The sequence below is a fragment of the Megalops cyprinoides genome, chromosome 13 (genome assembly GCF_013368585.1).
Source record: "Megalops cyprinoides isolate fMegCyp1 chromosome 13, fMegCyp1.pri, whole genome shotgun sequence".
In the NCBI taxonomy this organism is placed as follows: domain Eukaryota; kingdom Metazoa; phylum Chordata; class Actinopteri; order Elopiformes; family Megalopidae; genus Megalops; species Megalops cyprinoides.
The window spans coordinates 19,268,986-19,283,124 of NC_050595.1; the positions used below are offsets into that span (position 1 = coordinate 19,268,986).

The 14,139-nt window shown below is 41.1% G+C and overlaps 1 protein-coding gene across 1 annotated transcript in view; it reads left to right on the forward strand.

The window, feature by feature from the left end:
* Positions 1-3,876: 3,876 nt before the first annotated feature.
* Positions 3,877-14,139, forward strand: part of LOC118788151 (OTU domain-containing protein 7A-like) — a 61,899-nt gene continuing 51,636 nt past the window's right edge. The window contains exon 1 of the mRNA XM_036544041.1: positions 3,877-3,998. The gene's annotated coding sequence lies outside the window, so the exon portion shown is untranslated. The remainder of the gene's footprint in view (positions 3,999-14,139) is intronic.

Sequence of the window (14,139 nt, forward strand, 5' to 3'; positions counted from 1 at the left end):
ATAGCAAAGGAAAACATTTCAGTCAGACGTTTGCTGTTCTGTTATAGATGGGCGTTATTATGTTTTCCATAGTTCTGTTGAAGGGGCTAGGATTGTATTTATTCTCATGAAAGGTTGTGAATGGCTTTATCACATGGCAGTGTAGCATAGTGGTGAGGAGCAGGGCTTGCAACTGAAAGGTTGCTGGTTCGATTCCTGGCTGGGGCACTGCTGCTGTGCCCTTGGGCAAGGTACTTAACCCACAATTGCCTGAGTAAATACCTGTAAATATCAGCTGTATACAGGGATAACATGTAGAAATTGTACCCTATGCAAGACACTCTGGATAAGAAGACCTGTTAAATGAAAGTAATGTAACGAATTGATAAAAGTGGAGCATTGAGGGATATACTATTTGCTGTAGGGACACAGGGACAGGGACACAACACATAGTATATGTCCTTTAAGGGAATCCTTAAAGGACACAGCAGCGAACCTGTCATGACGGCTTATCTAACAATACATCCAGTACAAATGTGTATGTTTTTCCTTTTTCAGGTTAAGACAAAGGCTGGTTGAATTTTCTTGCTTTAGGATATGCTATTGAAAGAACTTCGCTTCATAATACAAGGAAGGGTTGTGGTTTTTGCTAGCTTTGTAGGGAACAGGGCTTTGAACTTGTGTTCCCTTCGACCCAGATTTTATCTGGGAGTTTCTATTAATGTGGGACACACAATGGGACAGTGTGGATGTAACTGTCCTCCACACTCCTCTGAAACGAATGGCTCTGCCACACATAATGGGTGCATCTCCTTATTGGCTAAAGCCAGCAATGTCTAACAATGAGCATCCAATTATAACTGCAGGCCCAAGTGTCAGACATTGTTTATTGCAGTAGAAATGCGCTCTGCGTTTTCCCAGAAGAGCCTGTACTAATTCTGGAGGAAACACCCTTTTGGCAGCTTCTTTGAACCGTTCTGCATCTTCCCAGGCATTGCTGCATTTGTTTAAATTCGAAAACTGCTGTTCATGAGTACAAATACACGTGGCATTGCATTCCAAACGCAGTCAATGTGATGCATTTCGATGTACGTCATTAGTACCAAACGTCACTGATGATGACAGGAGGAGGATCATGGGCACAGTTAGCATAAGACATGGGTTTAATGTCCACATATGCCATAAAATTCAAAGGAGCTACAGTAATCTCCACTACCCTCAGAATATAGGTGAACTTGTCAACATACCATTGTACACCTCTGGAAAAGAGAACCTACCCAATTTACTGATTGTTTATATGAAAATATCGGGGCCTGTTGTGTATAATAAATCCCACACTGATGAATAACTCATGTCAAGTCCCAGTTATCACTTCCCTGAAAGAGAACTGCATCTTTATTTCACATACACTGTGCAAACAGAATAATTCAACATTATTCAATAATTTCAATGTTCAATAATTTTATGAGTATTAATAATTCCTCTCAGAAAATCCTGCATCAGCCTTTAGTGAGACGTATGCCATTTAATACAGATTCATTCCATCTGTTTATCAATATGTATCAATATCAATATCAATAGTATGCATGCTTTACTGTTAATGTGTCAGGTAACTGCAAGTGACTTAATTCATTGTATTCATTATAATTTGACTATGACCTATTTATTATTATTTGGGCCTATACTGTATCAGCCATATGTAGAGCTTTTGTAAGGATGAATTCACCGCATAGGTTATGTCCAGATGAAAATATTGGCCATCAATTTATCATAGGGTGCATCTACTGCACAATACGATAAAACTGTTTGAGATAGCCTTTGGCCTACAACAAGGAACTGAGGTGAAAAAAATATAGACTGTCTCTGACTGGGTTGTGACATCTCTTCCTGAGGGATTCTGTTGAATGCGTCAGTGGTGAAAAGATACTGCTGTCGCCCAAAGGGTCAGGAACAACCGTTCTCTTTTAATATCTGCTCCCCTGTCTCTACCGTGCCTCTGGGGGAGGTGATGCGTGAATACGTGCATCACAAACTTCCATCCTTAAAGCACTATGTGGGAGCCATGATGTAAGATTCCCACCCTTTAAAGTGATGCGGATCTGGTTTAAATCATTGTCACTTGAATGGAGAATAACTGAGGTTCAGGAAGGTGACATTTCAGCATTTCAGCACACTGGCTTTCACTGATCCTTTATGCCCCCCGCCCCCCCCGCCCCCCCCCCATCTCTCCTTTTCTACTGGTCTCCCATTCGTCCAACCTCTGTCTAGCTTCCAAGGTGTCCCTCACATCCTGTCCATCCTGTCCAATTGGATGCCTTCCTACAGTCAAGAAAATGTGTGTGTGTATCTAGGATTGGTCACCATGTCTAGGGTTGGTCGCCCAATAACCTGACTGGTCAGCAATCCACCCTCAGACGCAGCCATGCACACAGATCCAAGACCCAGTGAAGGCTCCAAAGCCAGTCGGTCCTTCCTTTTTACATGTACTGCAATTTCCATCTAAATAAAGCTCCTTAAATCACAATCACAGAGGTGAAATCACATCATTGAAAGCGCTGAAACACTGACTGCTGGAGACAGCTGAACCGTGAGCACAGGCCTCCATTCTACGCTTGAATGTCCCATTTTAGTGAAACAGGCCTTCCCACACGCTCAGTCAAAAACAGGATCACAGAGCAAGTCAGGCTTTTCTCTGCTGAGGAAATGCAGCATCAGGTAGTGTCATTAGTTCACACATAAGCAATAAGTAAAACTAATGATGACCAGTAACTTGCAAAATGTAAACAAATACACTGTAGTGGGATGTTCTTGTTAGCAACAGTAAAACAATTGTGTTCACATTGACCAACAGTGAATTAAATTAAACGTAGGGTAGGCTTACTGATGGTTAATTTTGAAACACTTATTACTTTTTCCTTTAATCATTCTTTCATTCTGAAATTTTGTGTTTCATTTCCACAGCCTGTCTATGCTGCTCTCAGACTGTATGATTATGTAGTATTGTGTTATTAACACTGTTCTCTTTAATGTATTACTGTTGAAACACTGATAATTGCTCTGGCCTTAAGACTTTGGATTGGACTGGATGTATTGGTTATTTGCAGATTATCCCTATTTGATAAAGACACATGTTGTCATGAACATACCTGCAGTTTATGTCTTCCTCATTACGTTCATACCTGCTTTAGTAGCAATAATGTGAATCCATAAAATAAGATGTAACTACTTAATTCTCTTATTTTTAATAGACTGTCCAAGACCCTGTGGTCTATCTCTGTGGGCTATCTCTAAATGAAATAGGCTACATTGTCAGCGGAGACTAGAGTTTTACCTCTTAAGCCGTGCTGTCGGTATACTACGGTTACACCATCAATGACGAGTATGTCAGAACCACAGACAAAACTGTAGATTTCATCTAATCAATTTTCTTGTCAGGGTGACATTTTAACACCACCTGAACTCCCCACAGATGGCAGACAGGTACCACCGCGCATGTCTGCGCACACAAAATGAGAGTGATTTCTTCAAACACCAATGTGACCCATGCCAATCAATACCTCCGGCTAATGCGTGACTCTCCAGAAAAGCATCATCCGGCCGCCGCTGGCGTGCCCCGCGATCCTGGAAGCAAATTCGAGTACATCGCATCCCTACGCCATTTTCGTAGCTCCCTCCTTCCTATTTCGGAAAAAAAGAGAACTCCACCTAGCTTTAATTGACGCTAAACCAGACGAACCACCGAACACGCTGCATTCCTGAACCGGGAAGCCAGGTGAGGAAAGCGCCAATGGCAAGGCGGAGGAGGGCGGATGCTGCGAGAGCCTGACGTCAGCCCGTGGAAGCGGTAGGGGGAGTGACTCTACGCTTCTGCTGCAACGGAGAATGACAAGAGGATGCGAGAGATACAGACAGCCAGACAGAGAGGCTTGGCTGTTATTAGGGAATAAATACGGCATTCATTTAAGGACGTGGGAATTTAACAAAATAAAAGATGGGGAGCCATGACAGCATTAACGACGGTAAGAACATGCTGTGTTTCATTTAAACCACGGGAGTCCGGCGGACAGTAATTATTTAATGTAGTTCACTGTTTAAATGACGGCAGACTTGGAGCAGGTGCATCCTAGGCAGCAGCCTACGTGCCTGTGTCTGCTAGCATCTTGCAGGTTAGGGGTACGTCTTTGTAAAAGTATGCGACGAGCACGCGAATGTGGGGGTGGAGTATTTGGAGTTAACAGTATTTTGAGGACGTGTATTGACATCTAGGAACGGGGAGACATTTACCCGAACAGCAAATGCCAAGGTGTTGGATTGAAATAAATGAATAGCCTATATGTGTAGCCGCAATAACGAGATGCTACAGCAGTGTATTGCAGTGCTGTTGTTCTTCTACAGGTAATTGATCATGTTCTTAAACGTACTATGAAGGCATAACAAACGTTTTCACTGTACATTATTGCTTTTTGTCTGGCGCAAAGCCATTTTGGTGTAGAATTTGGCTTTGGGACGGACACACATCATGCACTAAGACGTGCATTCATAGGCGACTGCTACAGTATGTGTCTGTCTGGCGTTGTTTCCTCATTATTTGCCGTTATTTTACAATTTTGTGATCTGGTTGCATTATAAGTAATCTTATAATCACAATTATTATTTGGTTCAGTTAGTATAATCTCGTATTATAATGCACGGACAGATATGATTCGGTAAATCGTTTTATATTTGATCCGCATCTAAGCGTTTTGTTTCATTGTTTCCCGTTAGTCGTCGTACCGGTTGTACCGGTCGACGGATTAAAACCTCATGTGCCTCAGATAGCTACATCCCTTGATGACACAAGCATCAGCCCGCTTGGAAGAAAGCAATTGTTCAGTTTTGATTTGTCTGCGAACTGCACTGAATGTCAAACCAAAATTTCAGGATTCATACATGACGTCAATTGTGTGAGTAAAGTTTAGTCCCTTGTCCAAATACACCGGTAGGTCTAATTTATTGTCCACACAGCTATTTGGAACACAATTTAAACCTTTTATTAGATTTCGGGGTAGGATGTGTGTGTGATTTCTTTACACAGCCGTGAATGTGTCATTTGCATTTAAATGAGTGTTTTGATGAAATTGGTAACAACATCCTTTTGCGTAACTTTGCCTGTTAGAGCTTGATATTACCGCATTTTATATCTCTAAAATGTTTGGCATTTTATTTACACAAATGATTGTCTGGAATCGACATTTATAGGGTGGCCTCTGATTAGTGTAATTAGTGTAATTGGTATATTGGTAGATTTGGTACTTCAATATTGGACAGATAGTTCTGTGTGAATTTTTGGCTTTGTTTTTCCTTTCAATATTAACAATATTAAAATCACTCTATTGGATGCCAGTGTCCTTTTATTTTTCCTTCAGGATACCACAGCTAAAAATAAGATAAGTAAATTAGTAAATAAAGTAAATAAATTAAGTAATATTTGTGTATATGATGATCTGTTTCTTGCCAGATATAATAAAAGAAAATATCTGAACTGAATGGGGCCATTTTAATGAATAGTATTAATATTAATGAAAGTGATTTCATGTAGTTAATTAAAGGCCCACAAGAAAATGATTCAAAAAATGAAAGAGATCATTCAGTGAAATAAGAATAATTTATTTCAACAGACTTACAACCTGTTGTTTTCCCCCGGTCTGAGTATACAGATCCACACTGCTGTCCGTGTCTTAAATATGACTGCACGAAAGACAATAAATTGCGGAAAGTGTGAGCCAGGACCACATGTTATATGAATGCCAGACAAGATTATTTGGCTTCTATTTGAACATGACAATAATTTGACCTCAAGGTCCTCCCATCATTCAAAACATAACCATCGTGAAGCAGTGTGATATGATGGAGAGTGAACTGGTAGTTAAATCTAAGAAAATCAATAAGATGTTTTTTTTCTCTTCTCTGTACATTTTGTCCTCATTGTGGCAATTGGTTTTGTTGGCACAGCCTTAGTTTACTTGAGCAAGCAGTAGTGTTTTCTCCACGGTTGGTCACAATCCTGGCCTTGATTAAGTTGTGTTTATACAAGCTATGATACGTGGTCACGAGAGGCCAGTACTATAATAATGTCATGTCCCTCCATGTGACCATGACCAAATGCTGTTCTGGTCCCTTCTTACTCTTCTGCACTCAGACTGATCCTTTGAAAGCACATAAACATAAAGTTCCCAGTTTGGGATGTATAATTGCAGCTTGCCCAGCAAACAGGCATGTAGTATAAGACAATCACCTCTCAGTTCTGGATGCTATGTCATAATGGTTCAGCCTTGGAGCGTTCCATACTTGTGATGGGATGACCTTTCTCAGCCATCGTAATGCTGATATTTCCTTCTACTTGTGTCTTTCTCTGCCCTTGCCCAGAAGGGTATGTGACTGGCTAGACAGTACCCAATCAGACACATCAGGTTGAATACATGCACAGAGGGTGGAAGACTGAAATGTAACAGCATGACCCTTTCCAGACATAGGTGGCTTGACACGTCATGTCAGTGGGGCAGCTTGTGTCCATTAGCTTGGCACGAAAAAGACAGTGAGCACTTTTATATGCATGGAACACAGGCTGTTCAAGAGTGTGCATATTCACTTGGATCATAAAGAAAGCTATGGTGGACCTGTTTAACCCCTAAACCCTTTAGAGAAGGCAATGAGAAGACCTCAGATAGGTACCATTCTTTTTAAAATAAAGTTGCAGTTATTTCAAGAAAATGGCCCCTGAGTGATAGACTGTAATCTGTGAACACAACCTGCCTCACTATGGCAGATACCAGAGAGGTCTTGTAGTCTCTCCTGTTATGGCTGCTGCAGAGAAATCTTATGCTGTGTCTGTATTATGGTGTTCAAGGAACTTTCACAACATACTCATTTTACACAATAATGTATGTAAATGATATCTACGTGAGCTTCTCAGAACATTAGATTGTTAGAGAATGCAAGCGTAGGTTTATGCCTGACTGCGTGGGCAATTTTGAATTTCCCATTGCTTTCTAATCGTTTTGCCTCCCATAATGGTATGTCATCATTATATTTCTGTTCCAAGGTAACGTGAGAGCTGTAATATTTGCATAATTTTTTTACAATGTCTGTGGAAACAGTCTATGTGCAATTATTTTCATGTTTGTCTCGTTATTTCCATATTTAAACATGCTGCACTCTGCATCATTATTCAAGATATATTTTTACAGGGAATAAATACTGTAGTTGATAATGTGTTTGCTTAAAACAGGTCAAAACAAAAACAAAACCACAGCGGCATATTACAGAATTTGAATAGAGAAATGCATTGAACAATTATTTCAAAAATCAGTATTTAAATGTTTCTTTATGTTCCTGTCTTAGTCCCTCAATCCATAGCCTTTCGGTTTCAGATACCTCCATTTTTAGACGGGGATAAAATGTTGTTGATGCTGAAACCATTCATTGTGTTTATTTCAGTTCTGTGTGCATCCAGTCTAGTCAGTTGACTGTGTGTATGTTCTAGGGCAGGAGGAAGATTCACTACAATCCGAAATGAAATATAAAATGATGCCATCATGAGATTATAAAATGAAAATTAACTGTTAGAAAATCCTGTTGCACAGCCTCTTCTAATGAAAAAATGAAAAGCAATCTATTTTTTGGTCTTTGAATGCTCCCATTGTGGCACATTAGTTTCTTTGAAAAAGCTGTTTGACCCTGGGCTGACCCGTGCAGCGCCGTGCTCCGGGGCCGTCAGCGTCGATCCCTGTCCCCGTCTGTATTCAGCAGCTGGCTTTTTGTCTGGAGTCAGGCGCTGGGGACAGCGGGCCAGTTGGGAGACAGATGGAAGAGGGAGGGCCTGGGAGCAGTGTTGTCAGGGACCGGCACTGAGGTCCGAATCTGAATCTGAGCTGACCGACGGTGGCTGCCGGGGCACCGGGGGCCGAGTGTAGCTTCCGATCAATGATGATGGCAAATTCTGTCCGCAGTGCTGCTAGCTTTACTTGAAACCCAGGGGAAGATTGCTGTTGTTGCTTATTCTTGTGTGATTGGAGACTGCGGTGTTTATGTGGCCTGTGTAACAGGGGTTGGTCTACAGGAGGTTTGGAACCGCAGGCCTCGCCAACCACACGGCACAACAGCAGATGTTATCAGCTCACCAGGCTAAACACCAAGGTCCTCAGCAATGGCATCCAATTGTGCTCTTGTATTGGCTTAGGGGGGCAGTGCCAGCTGCTGTAGTGGAGGTTCATGTGCCCTTTCGCATTACTGAACAGCTACACTAACAGGGCAACACTTGGCCAGTGTTACAGGTACAGCATGGTATTTTGGTTCGCAGAGGAATTGAAGAAATTGAATGGTCTGGTCACACTGAAAACAGTAATTGTAATCCATAATTATAACAATGTATTGTTTAAGAGCAATCATACGAGAGAAGACATTTTCCTTCAGTTGACATATCAGTCAATTCCTTTCAAGTACTCCTGTCACCATCTTTCCATCATATGTTTGATATGGCATAGTTATATTGGTTAGACGTATTTTATTACTGGAACACTGTATAAAATGCTACTCTGAAAGTCATTCTAGTGTATTTATGTACATTTCAGGGACATTTCTATGGTCATAAGTTTGGTGTAACTAGTTCCAATCATTCAAATTCAACTGGTTTACACATTTTTATCAATGTTTTTCAATCATTAATGTTCATAGTGTGACATTACATTATTTTAATTTAGCAGATGTTTTGAATGGTATGCGTCTATGTTATGCAAAATACCTTAGGCAAACATTTAAATTGATGTTTTTATGCTGACCCACCAAGAACCTTTTTTTAAACAGTGATTTTTGTAAATGAGTTGACACTTGATGGATGTTGTTCTTTTATGGCTGGGTGTGAACAATTTCACACATGGAGATTGAGACATATTTGTTTGATTTGTCATCCTGTTTCATGGAGAAACTCTTGGCTATCCCCGTTTTCTCAAGGAGATAGTGTTTCTCCTCCTGTGCTGAGAAATGACAGAAGTCAAGCATGAAAGGGATTCCACAGTGATTGATGTTACACACAGTAAACAACTGCAGGTGAGAAAGAGGAGATTCAATCTACTATAAAGCTTTTCAGCTTTTCATGTGGACAAAAACAAACATGTTCATGGCGGTATACTTTTCATACATTCTTTACCGTACTTTTTTATTTTGGAAAAAGCACCAAAATTATGTCAGTTGCAAAAATGTATGCTTGCTTCAGTTTCATTTTTTTACACCAAAGTTACAGATAAAAGCATGGCCAATTTAATCTTAAATCAGTATTCACAATATTATGTGGGACAGAGAAATTATTGGTCTGAGTTAAGATGATCTGGGTTACAGATACATTCACATTAGATGTAGAGAGGATGTGTGCATAGAACGTCAGGATTCCTTTTCATCACAATTCCACAAATCTGTCAAACTAAACTCAAATGCAGCTTTATTACTTGGTGAAATTTCCTGCAAATGGAAGTCCAATGTTCAGCTTTATTCTTTGGTGATGTTCATATCCAAAAGATGAGGCTTCCTGTGTGCCTCAAAGTAAGAGGAGCCACGGTGTTGCTTGTTTTCATTCCTCCCCTCTGGAGGGTTTTTTTATCCTCAGACGCTCTCCCAAAAAAGTACAGGCTGAGCTTGGAACTTTCTGAAGTCAGTGATCAGACTGGAGTTTTCACACCTGTCGCCTTACACTTGCAGCTTCTCCCCACTGTGTGCAGCAGTCGAGGAAGAGGAAGACAACCCAAAACATTTCAAATTCAGGAATACGCCCTCTATAGCTTTGGAGGATTTATGGCATGCTAAAATCTAACACTAAAATAGTTTATAAACGAGGGCTATCATGGTCAGCATCCACATTGTTATTCTGTAAGAGGCCTGTCAATGGCAAGGTCATAGGAGACACCAAGCAGACATACTAATGACTACGAACTTTAGAGCCAAGGTTGGATAAGAAAAACATTAACGTTACTAGATTTAGTGATTTTTTACAGCACAGTAGAATAAAAGCACAACACAAACAAACAAGGTGGATGGAGGCAATGAAAGTGCTGTGTTGCATTTTGCAACAAGCGTATTTTCGCGGCAAGTCCGGAAGCAGATTTCTTCTGAACGCACAGCTGTCGGAGCTCAGATGCGACTAACAGCAAATGGCAGCGTGTGTCAAGTGAGTGAGTGCAAAGTGAAGCTGGAATGCAGCAGAGTGGCACAGCAGTGAAAGGAAATGGACTTTTAATTGGAAGATTGCAGGTTCAAATCTTGGGCTGGGGTGCTGCCCTGATACCTCTTAATGGAGGTGCTTACCCTAAATTGCTCCGGTAAATATCAGTATAAATTGTTGTGTAAGCCGTATAAGTTCCAAGGAATAGGGGAGTATACAAACCAAATAAATAATGGAATAATGTTGATGAGCCTGGCGCCATCAGCCATCAGCACAGTGGGAGTGCTGGCAGTGCTGTCTGAGGTCCATCACAAAACAGGAAGCAATGAAGATGTTTTGGATTAATGTTGTCCGTCTGGGATTGCAGGTGGATTTGTGTGAGGTATGCTGAGAGGGAGTTGGCTGAAGGCTTCTTCAGCGACTATAATCCCACATTCATCCTTCTGGGAAATGCTGCAAGAGCATATTCAGTACGAGCCCAGTTATTCAATCAATAAATATGTAGCTGTTATAGCACATATATGTATATGTACACACACACACAAGACACACATACTGCACTGTGGCAAAGCAGTGGACATATTATGTTGTCTAGTGGGAATCGAAAAACCAGAAAGCAAATTGGGAAACGTCTGGTAAATGATTTCCTGACCTCAGGAAAAGGTGGTCGAGAGAAACACTGGAAAACACATTTCCCACTAAAGTCTAGTCAGGAGCCCAGGGGACCTGCTTTAACTGCCACTGTGGGTACAGAATTAGCAGTTTGAAATGGCTTGCAAAACTTTCACATCTTCATTGACGTAATGTATATCAGCAGTTGAACGACCTCTTGTAACGAGGCGCAGTGAGCAAGCGGATAAAAGCTATGATTCCCAAAGCCTGCTTTCAGCATGAGTCCATGAAAGCATCGGTCACCGTTGGTAGCGGACAAACTGCTGAAAAGAATCGGCATGATGATGAGAAAAAAAACATCTAAAAGCTGATGAGATAAACGAGATGAGCGAGATGAGAGGACCATGCAGGATGTCTCCTGCTGAACTCAGAGCACTTAAAGGTGATGGCTTTGGAAAAAAAAAAAAAAAAACAGGCTCAGAATGTGCTGAATCAGGTGGCTGTCACAGCAAAGTGATCATATTTCATCCGTCAGTGGGAACTAATGGCTTTTAGATTGTGCTTTTCCCTCACAGGAAGTGACCAGGTGGAAGTGGAAGGAGGTCAAAGGTCAGCAGTGCTGTGATCATTGCTCATTGCAACATCAGCATACAACAACAACAAAACCTTTATGGAGAACCCAAAAAAAGTCAGTTCCAAAAACTTCTTATGTGTCTCATGTGCTCCCTGATGAGACTTCCTGTACCTCCTGGGGCTCCATGAACCCCCTGTTCATATCCACTGTGTTACCTGTGGTACCTGAAAGGTTGTTCTTTCCCTGAGTGTGTTTCAGATGATGCTTCCTGCTTGACTGAATTCTGGAGTTATATATTCTTTTCCACTCCATCTGACAGTCAGATAGCTTGTGCTATTAGACTTTCCCCTTAGTGAAATCCACATGAGCCATTTTTAAAATCCCTTTACACAACTGCTTATGCTTAAGTGGGTCACATTATTTAAGTTTCCGGAGGGACAGTTCATTTGAAATCGGTCACAGTAATGTCTGGCTGTGTTCAGATAAATAAAACCTAATGTAATTACGTGTGCTAGTTCATTGCAATGATGTTAAAAAGGGGTACTATGTGTGATTAAATATGTAGCATAGATTTTTTTTGTGTTTGTATGTGTGTGTGTGTGTGTGTTTTCACAGGCGTATGTCATTTTAATCAAATTAACAATAATAATGACCTCATATAATTCACTGCTTATTCCTTTTCCACAAATCACATTCCTGAGTCAGAATTGCCTTCTGGAAACCAGAGGCAATAGTCAGGTCTGTGTTTTCCAAAAGTGGTCCCTGTTAAGAAGAAAGAGGAACGTGACTAATTGCAATGTCCTGACTGGACTGATCTTTGCTGTCAGTAACGCTGCTTTGTTGCCAAATCAGTGGGGAATAGACTGATGCTTGTCACATATCATGGAAACTGAAAAATGGGACATGTTTTTTGCTAAATGTGCTTTTTGCTAAATGTTAGCCTTATGTTGAATCAACTGGCACAAGCATAGTGTTTCACCTAATGTCCCATTGCACTGATTTACAAATGTTGATCATGTTGATTCTACTGTTTCTGTCTCTATTTGTTTGAAAGTTCGTTCTCAGCTTTTTGCAAGGGGTTTTTCATACACATCATGGAAAGTGCATTTTCTGTAGAAAAAAGTTATTACAGTATTACAGTATCTTTTAAAAAACAGAAGTTGAAAACCATCAGCATTCATGGATATGTCAGTTGTCGCTACAATGAGATGAATGTCATTGGTCCAATTTCAGAATAGAAGGGGGGGTCGCAAGTCTGTGTCAGCGAGAGAGAAAGGATGAAGGTACTCAAAATCTCCATGACAGGTGTGAAGGATGACCCAGAATGCGTGCTAGGGAACTGTGCGAGGAAAGAGAGAGACCAGGATTCTAGGACTGGCTCCTGAATGCTGCCGTTGGAGACAGAACTGGCACAACAAACAAGTGAAGTGATGGTCTCCGATCACAGACTTGACGTTTGTTGTTGGATCTGTGATTTCAAACTGTCACTGCAGATACACACAAGAGCCTGACTCATTTGTGTTGCTAAACCCCCCCCATCTTAAAACCATAAGATAAGAGACTTGTCCCCGAGTGTGACACTCAGTCTGTCTAGAGCAATGTCCCTCTATGGTTTGAATTTCTGTCACTTTATCTAAAAGTACAGAAGTCCATAGTCTGCTATTTTCTATTGTGTGGGGTATTATATTTCATAAATACATAGACTTTTTTGTTTGCATTGGTGTGAATCTTTCTTTTCATTCATTAAGAATTTTTTCATTAAGAATATTTTAAAAGATGACCACTTTTTAAGACATAAATACTGTAGCATAGCTGCTAGTAAACCTTCTGCAGTCAGAGAACAGTCTGACAGAGAGCCCAGTGGCCAATGTGTTCAGTATTTTTTATGACCCCAGCCCTGATAAAATTTCTCTTGGGGGCTTTAGGCTGGAGTTACAGCCTCCCTATGCCACGCCTTAGCTTGGGGGTGCTAGCAGGTTATGAATTCAGTGGTGGGATTCCTCTGCTTTGCTTCCCCTAATCCCTCCACAGTGTCTGTGTAAGGTTACGTGAGGTGGTGGTTTGGCCCGGAGTGGCAGGCCTTGAACGCCAGCTTCTGCCCTCTCTGAGAGACGTGCCACCTTCCCCCAGTCACGTCCCCCCCACATCACGCATCGCCCTGCTGAATCTAGGAGCAGACCACCCGCTGGTGATGTCTGACATTGCTGCTGGCTTCCTGACAGCGCCAGCCGTGACACTGGCTCTGCATTCCCACCCCGCGGTTTTCGCCCAGTGCACTGTGCAAGGGGTCTGCATGAAAAGAGCCCGAAAAGCACTGAAAATGTATTTCTGTGGGTAAGAAATGAAACCAACCATGTGAAAAGGTGATTCGTCAGTACAGCACATAGTACATCCTGAGAGATTTGTAAAAAACAAAAAAACGCATAACACATTCATTATAATGTAGCATTTACATAATAGTATTGAATGATATTTTCGATTTGTATTGTTGCCACTGATGTGCTAATTTGATAATTGAATTCTGAATACCTGAAACAACACACAGGAGAAAAATATTGCAAATTTAATGTGTTTTACCTCCCATTTGTCATTTCCTCTTGAAGGGAGGTAGATTGTCGTTGTTCCTCTCTGTCATACTGTCTACAAAAGCCCAGGTGTTACATTAAACCTTTTCATGCTTCACTGTCGAGGTCAAGCACCGCTCTAAAAATTTCATCACATTTCTCACAGCTTTTCAAGGCTCGACTCAACCCAACATGGCAAATGAGACAGAACACAGAAAAAT